Source organism: Pteropus vampyrus, unplaced genomic scaffold (genome assembly GCF_000151845.1).
Source record: "Pteropus vampyrus isolate Shadow unplaced genomic scaffold, Pvam_2.0 Scaffold17, whole genome shotgun sequence".
Taxonomy (NCBI): Eukaryota; Metazoa; Chordata; class Mammalia; order Chiroptera; family Pteropodidae; genus Pteropus; species Pteropus vampyrus.
In genome coordinates this window covers 9,617,820-9,629,816 of record NW_011888798.1, presented here as the reverse complement: position 1 = coordinate 9,629,816, position 11,997 = coordinate 9,617,820, and the positions used below count along the sequence as shown (strand labels likewise).

At 36.3% G+C, this 11,997-nt stretch overlaps 1 protein-coding gene, 1 non-coding gene and 1 pseudogene across 6 annotated transcripts in view; 2 read left to right on the top strand and 1 right to left on the bottom strand.

Annotated features, from left to right (window-relative positions):
• ZRANB3 (zinc finger RANBP2-type containing 3) overlaps window positions 1-11,997 on the bottom strand; it is a 262,163-nt gene that overhangs the window by 189,166 nt on the left and 61,000 nt on the right. The gene's annotated exons all lie outside the window — the stretch shown is intronic.
• Window positions 7,724-7,827, top strand: LOC111736085. The gene has a single exon (XR_002779078.1). It is a non-coding gene; the product is annotated as a U6 spliceosomal RNA (small nuclear RNA).
• Window positions 8,296-8,414, top strand: LOC111736103 (annotated as a pseudogene).

The following is an 11,997-nucleotide window of genomic DNA, read 5'->3' as shown; positions in this document are numbered from 1 at the left end:
AAAATAAAATTTCTCTGGGCTGAAGAAACACTTCTGGTGGATAAATGGAAAGGGTAACCAAGTTTCAGCCTGGATTAAATAGAAAAGGCAAATCTATACTCACGTCCTTATAAAATTCATTAATCTTAACAATAAAAAGAAAACCTTATTAAGTGTTTAGACAGAAAAAACAATACCCATAAAGGGAAGAAACAGAACAGGCATGGGACTTATCATCAACAGTAGAAACTAAAAAACAGTAGAAGAGAATCTAGAACACTTGAAAGGGAAGCGGACCTCAGGAATCTTACATCCAGCAGAGAGGAGGGAAAGAAGTATTTCAGGCTAACCGAGATGTCCAAGATTATATGACCCAAACCATGTGAAAAAAAATACTTAAAATAACCAAACAATAAACAAATCTTAACACAGGCTGAAGATAGGACAAGATAAAAAGGAAATCTGGTAAGAAAATGATGCTTAATATGCATGAATTTAATGGATGATGCATATTCTAAATGAGAACTCTAAAAGCAGAAGGGGCTCATCCTGAACTCTGAAGGTGCGAAATTTAAGGGCAGTAACAAGAAAAGGGGTGCTAAAAGTACAGCAGCCCCCCACTTACCTGTGGGGGTTCTAAGACCCCCAGGGATGCCTCAAACCTCAGATAGCACCAAACCTTATATGTTTTTCTCTTATACAAACATATCTATGATAAAGTCCAATTTATAAATTAAGACAGTAAGATGTTAACAACAATAACTGATAAAATAGAACAATTATAACAATATCATGTAATAAAAGTTATGTGAAACTAATTTTTAGATTTTTCACTCCAAATCTATTCCTGAAATTTGCATAACCATCCCTTGCAGTAAATGGCTTGATGTCACTGGTTTCAAGGTATCCCTTCCTCAAGTCCTCCTGTAGGCTCAATGTTTCCTGGTACAACACGCTGCTGTCAGTAGGACCACATTTTCTGTTCATGTCTTCCACCCACTAATTTAATGCCTTTTCCATCATAACAAAGCACTTATCGCACACTGTGGCCATAACTTCTGCAATTTAAGATACAACTGCAACACTTTTTCTTCACAATTTCATGGACAGAAGACTCATTCTTACCATAGATTTTGGCAACCTCAGCACAGGACTTTTTTTTTTCCTTTCTAAGTCCAGAACTTTCACCTTTTCACTTAAAGGAAGCACTTTATAAAGGCTTCTCTTTGGCATATCCAAAATGCCAGCATCACCACTCTTGTGCTTTCAGGCCATTATTCAGTAAAATAAGGGGTAATTGAACAAAAGCACCGTTTACTGCAACTGTTGATTGAGAGGGTTACTAAGTGACTAGCTGATAGGCAGCATCTACACCTTGGACACGCTGGACAAAGGATGAATCGCATCCCACGCATCCCATGTGGGATGGAGCGGAATAGCGTGAGATTTTATCATGTTACTCAGAACAGTGCTCAATTTAAAGTTTATGAATTGTTTCTTCCTGGAATTTTCCATTTAATATTTTCAGACTTCAGTTGACTGCGGGTAACTGAAATTGTGGAAAGCAAAACCTTGGAAGAAGGGCACGGACTACTGTATTTACAAAACTAATTGATAAGCCAGATTTGGCCCATGAAGAGTTAATTTGCAAATTTGTTTTAAGGTAGTCAGAATTATCTCTATAAATGCTGAGTTTTAATTTAGATTATAATTCAAAAATAGTACTTTAAAAATATTTTGGATTATCCGAATAACTAAAATCAGGTGCGTGTATATTTGGTGCTTTCTTTTGCATTTAGGACTGTATGAGGCATATCTTCTCCCCACCACTCCCCACACCTACACTGAATACTTCTTACTGTAGAATGCTGAATGAATAAAGATTTTTACAATAATTAGAAGAGAAAAAAGTAGAATAATTGAGATCTCTCTTGGCACATGCATGCAGAAAGTCATACTCATGAGGAAACTGTTATTTTTAGCTTTCAAGATTTAAACTTTCATTATCAGTAACTATGATAGTCAATATGAAATGAAGAATTTTTCTCTTCTTGATTACAGCTATAGTTACACATCTATCTGATACGGATTTCAGAGCTGACCTGATTTTTATGTGATAGAGGTGGCTGCAGGGTTTCTAAATCACTCCTCCTTAAAACGGGCCTTGAGATTTGTGACGGAGCCTGATGTTGCCTTCCCCAAGGCCCTCCTTCCCTCTTCCCTCACTAACACAACACCAGGAGTAGTTAGTTATGTGGCACAGTGTGTGGCCACTGAGACATTATCAGAAGTCACTGGGTGGTGATTCTGGGAAAACTTGTTAAAATAGGATCAATTCCGTTTGCAAGGGCCCTTTTGTATCTTCCTCTCTTCCTACTTCAAACAATGATGCCAAACCTGGAACTGTAACAGCTATCTTTTGATCTACCAGGAAGAAAAGGGCAACAAGACTGTAGCAGTGTGGCTCTGATATCTCAGCTGCTGCGCTAGTATGGACTACCTAACTAACTTCCTGTCAAGGGATGGGGGAAGGTAATCCTGTCGATTTTAGCCATTACTATTTGGCTTTTTATTCTGTGTGACTGGACTCAACTGCCTATTTTTAAAAAGGTAAATATAGGATATAAATACAGTTTAAACATTAAACAGACATGAGGCTATTTTCTTTTCACTATAAAACCCAACAGCATCAATTTGGTTTCTGCAAAATAACATCGTCCATCATATTAAATTAATATTGTTAAACTGAATTGGCTTTATTTTGTGATTTATTCTTAATTTTGTTCGTGTGTTCTCATTTTCAAAACATTTTCTAAAATCTATATATATAAGGAATTTCGACCTAGTTTGGGGTTTGAATTTATTTAACACAAAACATCTTTAATAAACAATAAGGCTTTGGATAATTTTTTCCTTTGATATCAGTTTGATGATTACTCAGGTTTTAGGACCTGTTTGAGGGTGAGACAGAGGCATTCATTCTGAATCCAGCCAATATTTTAATGTTTTCCCATGTCTTTCTTGCTGTAACCTTTACTGCACATTTCGATAGAAGTGATTACTCCCCTCTTCTGCCTTACAGTCTTTATCCTAAAAGGACTTCTACCCTAACATAAGTAACATTTAGCACACTTACTTGCTTATATGTTTGTCTCTTGCTCAGACTAAGGGCCTAGCACTATATCTGGTGCTCAAAGGTATACTCGGTGAATGACTAAATGAATAATGTGTATCTGGTAAAATTAAAAAACAATTTTTGATATATACTTGCCCTAATTCACCTCCACATCTCCACAAAATGGAGTAGAAACTATAATAAAAGTGCTCAGGTTTTACTAACATATAATTTGATAAATCCAACAACCAGGCAAAAAAGGAATTCATAAACAAAAGGATAGTTTCCTACTATATTCTAAGAGAGGTTCTCAGTTTGTAATAAAATTATTTGACTTATTTCTCCATCTACCTATTGACATTTAAGTATCAATGATGCACATATCTTTATTAATGAAGCAATTATAATACTGTAAATCATTTTTACTACTTATAAAATCATTTTAGACGAGATCAAGCGGATCTGACTTACTTCTTAGTTGATTTTTATATAAATTACATTTTTGTTTGTAACACCAAAATACTCTAATGAATGTTATTGTCTAATTAGGCCCTAAAAATTTTCTACTAATTGCTGCCAGAAAAATCAACTTTTTTGACCTGCAGCTTTATAAACAAGGATACATAATTGTTTAAGAGCTAATATGTGATATAATGGCCCAGTGGGAATTATTATACAACCTGAAAACAATAATAATTCTCTCAAAACAGCTAAGCTACTTTTTTTTAACCATCTAGAAGGATGCAGAGACTATTTTCTGTTTTGCTCTTTATAGTAAAAGTTATAGGGCAATTCTGTGCTAATGAAGTCAGACTAATGAAGCAAAATATTTTCAAGATATAATCAAGCATTAAGGACTAGTTTAATTTTTTTTAAAGCTCATGAACGGAAAAAGCAATTCTTTTTAAAACTTCTTCTGGTTTTTGGTATACACAAAGGATTTGTTTATATTATATCGCATCTCTTATATACCTTGAAATTATCATAAGATTTTATGCACTGCCTATATGTAACTGGTGTCTTATAATGGGTAAAAGAACTAACACAAAACAAAACACTAAGTGTTGTTTTGTTTTTCAAAGTCCTAATGTATGCAGCAGATGTGGGTTGCTTTCTTAGTCTTTCTTTTCTTCCTTCCCTATTTAACAGCCTCTAGAATTCTTTGGGTATACTTTCCATGTGCTTGTGAACACTGGTGGGTAAAGATGTTGTCTGGAACTATTCAGGATGACAGGAGTATTCAGATGACATGAGTAGGCTACTGAATTAACCATCTTGGAATCAACCCACTCCTGGATTTCTTGTTATATATTATGTGATATATTAATTCCTTTTAGTGATTAAGCTCTTTTGAATTGAGTTTCTATTCTTGCACTTCATCCTAATGGAAACAGTGTTTATAAGTCGATCTCATTTCCTTCCAATTATAATGGCTAAATTTGAAGCTACCGTCCTCTGTAACTCTCCTACATCCATTACCAGTATTTACTTACCGACAGTGAACATCGATATTTGGTTTTATTGAACAGAACTCATCACCATCATAACAATAAAGTTTTTATGTTATCTTTCCATTTCAAAGTACATTTGTTCACAGCTCAGCTTACTTGGCTTAGTCATTTCATAAAACAGATGAGACCAAGATGCTGGATATAGAGGTCTAGGATATTTTAAATTTTATGCTTGCAAATAAGAACAGTACATTAAGCTTTTACAGAAATGCGATGAACTGATTTGACTGCAACCAAAATAAAGTGTTTTCTAGATTTTATTTTAAACAAATTTCTAACCCAAAGATAAGAACCACAGACTCAAAGCAATTGTTTAAATAATCATTAAAAAAATTTTTTCTAACCAATGTCATCATAAAAATAAATAAATAATAAAAATTAAAAAAATAAAAAATTAATTTTTTTCTGATTCTAGGTCTTAATTAGCTTTAGTTCTAAATGTCAACATGTACTATATGTCATAATAACTTCAGAACATCTAGGAAAAAATGTCCAAAAAGAGGTTTTAAACGTGGTCTGGAACACATGCTAAAAGCCTTAGGCACAGATTTAGTATTTGCATATGGGTGGTAACTATAACGATGAGAATGGGTGACAGCTTTAGGAACTTAGGTGGAGCACAAAGAGAGAACAACTAAAGACTGAACACTAAAAGGGTGGGCAGAGGAGGACGCGCCAGGGAAAGACATAGACATGAGAGCTAAGAAGAGAATCAGGAGCAGCTGGGAGGCCCAGGAGACCTTTTCAGGAAGTAGCTGTTATATCCCAGACACTATGAAGAGGCTGAGCTACAAGAGAGCTGAAGCTGAAGGTTTCCTGACTACATATACTTGTCACTTGCCAAAGCAATGAAAAACAAGGACTTTTTCCCTAATTTCCAACCTCAATTTTTTCCTTTTCTTTTTTATGTTTATGCCAGTATCATGTTAAAATATTACATTGTGCACTGTGGGGATTTTATACAAGATCACGTGTTATTTCATATACACATATATTTCAAGAGGGCTACACAAGAAATTGGTGGCTTCTGGTCAAGATGATGGAGTAGGTAAATGCTGTACTTGTCTCTTCTTGTGACCATATTAAGATTATAACTAAACTACAAAACAACCATCATTGAACATTGCCTGTAGTCAGTGTGAACAGAAGTCCTAAAAGTAAGGACATACAGAAGAAGCCATGTGGAGACTGGTAGGAGGGGTGAAGATGCAGAACAAGCTGGCCCAATAGCCATATGTGGCAATAAAAAAATCAGGAGGAATGTCTCAGCTGTGGAGGTTCCCTTGAAAAAGTGAGGGGTGCCAGCCCCACACCAGGCTCCACAAACCAGATTTCCAGTGCTGGGAAGAAAAGTCTCAACAATTTCTGGCTGTGAAAACCAGCGGAGTTTGTGGCTGAGTGAGATGGAGGGCTCCTGGAGTACCAAGCATTCTTCTTAAAGGGCCCATGTACAGACTTAGCTGCTGAAGGACTCACTCACTCTGAGCTCCCGCTCTGGGGCAGCATTCAAAAGGCACCAGGGATATATGGGGAGGGATCGAATTGTTTGGCTCCAGGGCAAGAGCTGGAGGGTCAGCTTTTTCCCAGAGTGCTGGCAGATCGGTCCTTTGCTGAGCCCTTCCCTACCCAGTGTGCAGACATAGGCGCTGCTTTATCTGAGTCTCCATCAACCTGGCTAACATCCCGTTCACTGACTCTGATGCTGCTCTGAGATCCTGCCCCACCTAACTTGCATGCCCACCCAAGCGGCTTCCAGTGGCTTTTGCATACAAATGGCCTGTTTTGGCTTATGCTGCAGACTTTCCTAAAATATCCCAAATGAGACATCTGGCCTTGGCATATCCCGTACCTCTTGCTAAGCAGCCCCAAGCCCGGCACTAGCAGCAGTAGGCCTAGTTCACAACTTAGCCTCTCCTAGGCATCTCCAAGTCTAGAACAAGTGGCAACTATCTGCAGATCACTTCGTAGCTCATACTAAATGGCCCCAGGTAGGACACAAGAAGCAGCTGACCTTGGCTAGCAACGGAACCCCTCCTAAGAAGCCCCAGAAGCAACACACCCAGCAAACAGCTTTAGACCATACCAGAGCACCACCCAACCACCTCCAGGAATGACATACTCAAAGGGCAGACAGGGCAGGCACCAGAGCCCTGAGGGGAATGAGTCAGACAAAGACAAATGCCATATAATTTCACTTATATGTGGAATCTACAGAACAAAATAAATGAACAAAACAAAAACAGACTCATAAATAGAGAACATTTTGATGGGTGCCAGAGGGAGGGAGGTTGAGGGAGTGAGTGAAAAAAGGGATGGGATTAAGAAGTACAGATTAGTAGTTACAAAATAGTCATGGGGATGTAAAGTATACCATAAGGAACAGAGTCAAAAATACTGTAATAACTATGTACAGTGTTAGTTGGTTACTAGATTTATTAGGGTGCTCACTTCCTAAGTTATATAAATGTCTAATCATTATGTTGTATACCTGAAACTAATACAATATTGTATGTTGACTGTAACTGAAAATTATCAGAAAAAAAGAAATTGGTAACTGTTACCTCCAGAGCAGCCAATATCTGGGACACCCTTGAGGAACATGGATTTAAAAGAGATTTCCTACTTTGGTACATATAAATGTATCCCCAATTCCAAAAATAAATAACGTTAAAGGTAAACAAATAAAATAAAGGTCATTTTATCATGTTGAAGATTCGTGATTCATGATTATGGACGAAAGTATTTTAAGACTTTGCGGTGAATGGAAAAAATGTTATGACTTATTCCTCTGAACCCACGGTCCCTGTGGTTTGGTTTGAAGGGGAGACAGGTTAGAGATTATTAAAGTAACATTAAGTTAGCATTGGCCAAAGAGACCATACTAAAGAGTGGTATGGTATACTCACTGTATAGTATGTCATCAATCATTTATATGCTAGATGATTGATTAGTGCTAATGAACAGATTTCATATAAACATTCAAAAGTCAGTCAGTATTCTACCTGCAGTAATTCACCCACTTCTGAGGTTGAAACATGCATGGTAATAGATTGAGCAGATCCTGTTTTCAGGTACCAAGTCCTGAATCCTGTACTTATGCTTCACAACACAATTAGAGCTGCTCGCTTTGGCAGCACATATACTAAAATTGGAACAATACAGAGATTAGCATAGCTCCTGCGCAAGGATTACACGCAAATTCGTGAAGTGTTCCATATTTAAAAAGAAAAACACAATTAGAGTATTTGTATTATTTATGTTTGCCTCATTAAATTCTCAGTGTAATCAAAATATGCTCTTGGAGAGTTTTGCTATTTTCTTTTTACAGAAGTGATTTATTCAAGAGATATGGGTGTAAATTATAGAAAAGGTGGTTTTGTTAATATAAAGAAACGGGGAAACAGCTTCAGGTTAAACACAAATTGTTCAGTCCTGCAAGTCTTGGATTAAAAATCTAGCTGGTATGCAAAATGATTCTCAGAAATGTATAATGCTGTTCAGTTTTCTCTTTTCTATCTGTAGGAGAATTTGGGTTAAAAACAGCAACACGAGCATCCAAAGATATGGCTGCTGTAAATACCAGAGTATGTATGTTTTGGTATTCTAAGTAAATGATTAATCTAAGTAGCCTCAAGGTTTTAGAAACAAATCCGTGAAGTGAAAAGTTGCTTTTTAATGTCCTGTAGCCAGGTCTCCAGCCATGCCACCCTGAACGCACTCGATCTCATCTGATCTCAGAAGCTAAGCAGGATAGGGCCTGGTTAGTACTTGGATGGGAGACTATCTAGGAATACCGGATGCTGTAGGCAATTTTTTTGTTTTTTTTTTGTTTTGTTTTTTTTAAAGTCCTGTAGCCAAGCTGGATAAATTATAATTCAAGTAATTAGCAATGAATTTGGAACAAAGCATATTATTTATTTTTTGTAACAATGGAAAACTGAACTGCTTATAAAGTTCAGATAGAAATGTACAGCTGCTGCCACACCAAACCAGGTTTGGCAAATAAAATAGATATTCATTAACGAAGGAAGTTTTCTTTTTAGCTAAAGGTTAAAGTCCATACAACCTGGACTGTATTTGCTATTTTTCAATGGGAGAAAAAGCTATTTTTATTTCCATGGATAACTGCAATTATGGGCAGTCCCTCACCTAAAAAAGTAGACTTTAGTTTCATTCAGATGTGGTGTAAAATTTCTATGAAGTAAAAAATTGAATTAGCCATATTTTCCCTTTTTAAATTATGGTAGCACATTAAGGTCTCCGTTAGTCATCTTTCTTGTTTTTTCCTCACTGTTGACTACTTGCCCACTATTCAAGTTTCCAACATGTTCTATAGCTACTGCCCTATTTTGACTTTTGTTTTATCCCCAAATTCCTTTCTAATTACTCTATATCTGTTGCCTACATTTTTTTTACTATGCACAATCTTCCTAACCATTTTTGCATAATGCTTGCAAGTGAGCTTCTGACAACTTTGTGGCCTTTTAGCCCTCATCCTTTGCAACATCTTTGTGGCATTTGACAGTTAACCCATTTACTCTCCTGTGCATCTGTTTCCCTAGGCTTCTTAGATGCTGATCCTTGTTCTCTTCCTCTTTAAATTCTTCTATTTCCTTCCCTTTGCTTTCTAAATGAGAATGTTTCCCAAGGTTCTAGCATGAAAAATTTCCCCCTCGTTTTACAATTTTACGCATGAGAACTTCATTAATTTTTACCTCTTCTATTACCATATTTACTCATAGCTTATTTTTATCTATTGTCTTGATTCCCAAGTTTCTGATCCACATTTATATCTGCCTGCTAGATGTTACACTCACAGAGTAAATATGGTGTTTATTGGGTTATTTAAAGTATTCTATCCTTTTAAAAAATCTTCTATGGACCCTAATTTTTCTGCCAGCTACTACCATGTTTCTTTGCTCCCTTCTACAAGATAATTCCTTGACACGGTTATCTCTACTTAACTCTCTTATCTTCCTCCCTTTCCATTCTGTCTTGAAGCCACTCAAGTGAGGCATTTCCCCACCACCATTCTATCAAAGTTGCTCTTGTCAGAGCTATGAATGATTTGCCAAATCCAGTGGTCAATTCTCAGACCTCATTTTATCAGATTTCTCAGGAGCATTTGCTATAGTTGTTCATTCCCTCTTTCTCAAAACAATTTCTCTACTTGGCTTCTAGGAAATCACATTCTTATGTCTTTTTACACTACTGGACACTCCTCAATCTGCTTTGCTGGATCCTTCTCCTCGTTGAAACCTCTAATTGTTGGAGCGCTCCAGGGCACAGTCGATAGCTCTCTTCTTTTCTCCCTCTACACTTCCTACCTAGGTGATCTCATTTACTCTCCTGATGTTAAGTATCACCTATTTGGTATTTTGCTTTAGAACACAAGTCTCCCTTTACCTGTGGTTTTGCTTTCAGAGGTTTCACAGTTATCTGCAGTCCAAAAATATTTAGTTGAAATTTTCAGAAATAAATAATTTCTTATAATTGTGTATCATTCTGAGTAGTATGAGGAAAACTCACTGTTGTTCCACTCCATCCTGCCTTAAAGTGACTCATCCCTTTGTCCAGCATATCTGCACTGTGTATGTTCCCTGCCCATTAGTTACTTAGCCCTCTCTACTAGCAGATCAAGGACTATGGCAGCATCGTGGGGTTTGTGTTCAAGTAGCCTTTATGCGACTTTATAATGGCCCCAAAGCACATGAGCAGTGATGCTGGTAATTCAGACATGCCAAAGAGAAGCCTTTGTAAAGTGTTTCCTTTTGCGAGAAAAAAGTTCTCGACTTAATAAGGAAAGAAAAAAAATCACTTACTGATGTTCTAAGATCTACAGTAAGAATAAATGTTCTACCCATGAAATTAGGAAGAAGGAAAAAGAAATTCATGCTAGTAATTGCTAGTTTTGCTGTTGCACCTCAAACCGAAAGTTATAGCTACAGTGCATGGTAACTGTTTAGTTAAGACGGAAAAGGCATTATATTTGCGGGTGAAAACATGAACAGAAAGCATGCTCTGATTTATGTCATGTTGCCTTAGAAAACATTGAACCTATAGGAAGTCTTCAGCAAGGGATTCCCTGAAACAAGTGACACCAAGCCATTCACATCAAGTACGGGATGGTTACAATAATAGAGAGAGAGAGAAAGAGAGAGAGAAAGGAAGAGAGACTACAGTCACGTAATCTTTATTACAGTATATTGTTATAATTATTTTATTATTTGCTGTTCATCTTTTACTGTGCCTAATTTATAAATTAAACGTTATATGTATGTACAGGAAAAAAAACATAGTATATAGGATTTGTACTACCTGGATTTCAGGCATCCACTGGGGGGTCTTAGAACATACCTCACAGATAAGGAGGGACTACTATAATTTTTATTAGAACATAGCCCTGCTCATTCATTTGCATACTGTTAATGGCTGTTCGTGCAATAAGAACAGAGTTGAATAGTAGTAATAGAGACTGTATGGCATGCAATTTCTAAAATATTTACTATTTGGCTTTTTATAGAAAAAGTTTGCCAATCCCTGTTTTAGAATATATCCATGAATAACTTCTTAAGAATTAGTGACCTAAAGGAAGTTTCTGGTATCATGCTAAAGAGTTATCAGTTTGGTATGATAAATAAAACCATTCTATTAAGATTGGATGAAGAAACAAAATGTATATTTATCAGAAGACTGAACACACAGAGCCCATACCAAAAGATGTAACTTTATAGGAATAAGTTCAAAGTGCTATGCTTGAGTATAAAAACAGAATTGTTATAAACTCAGAATTGAGAAAATACAAAATAAGTTTTGCATTGCCTGTTAAAAAAATCATATCTCGCACATAGAGCTACAATGTCACGGAGATAGCGAATTAGAGAAAAGGTAGTCTCAAACTGATAGAATCTTATGTTTCAATCCTGCTGGCCAAATACTGAGATCCTTCTCTTTCAAAAGCATATTATCAACATCCTTTACAAATAGCACTGAAACTGCAACTCAATTATAAGTGAACAACACAAAATATTAGCCATGTAATATTTTTATAACATTTTGACATCATCTTGTGATTTAAGGTGCTTAAAAATAATCCACTAATCTCATATGCTTTTCCTTTAAGAACACAAATCAAATGTCTATAAAAAGCCAATCTAGGAACTGAGGTGCTATAATCAACCAACTACAGTTTATATGTCTTCACTCTCATTCCTTCTTGGGTGCAGCTTAGTGAGTAAATGCTACTCTAAACCTTGAGTCTGTGGTCATGTTTCCCACTACATGGTACATATTTTAAAACTGTGAACTTTAGTTGATTGCATATTTAATGTCACCTGTTGAATGTACCATTAAAAACCTAATGTTATCTGAGGCTGGAGTTTAAAAACACTG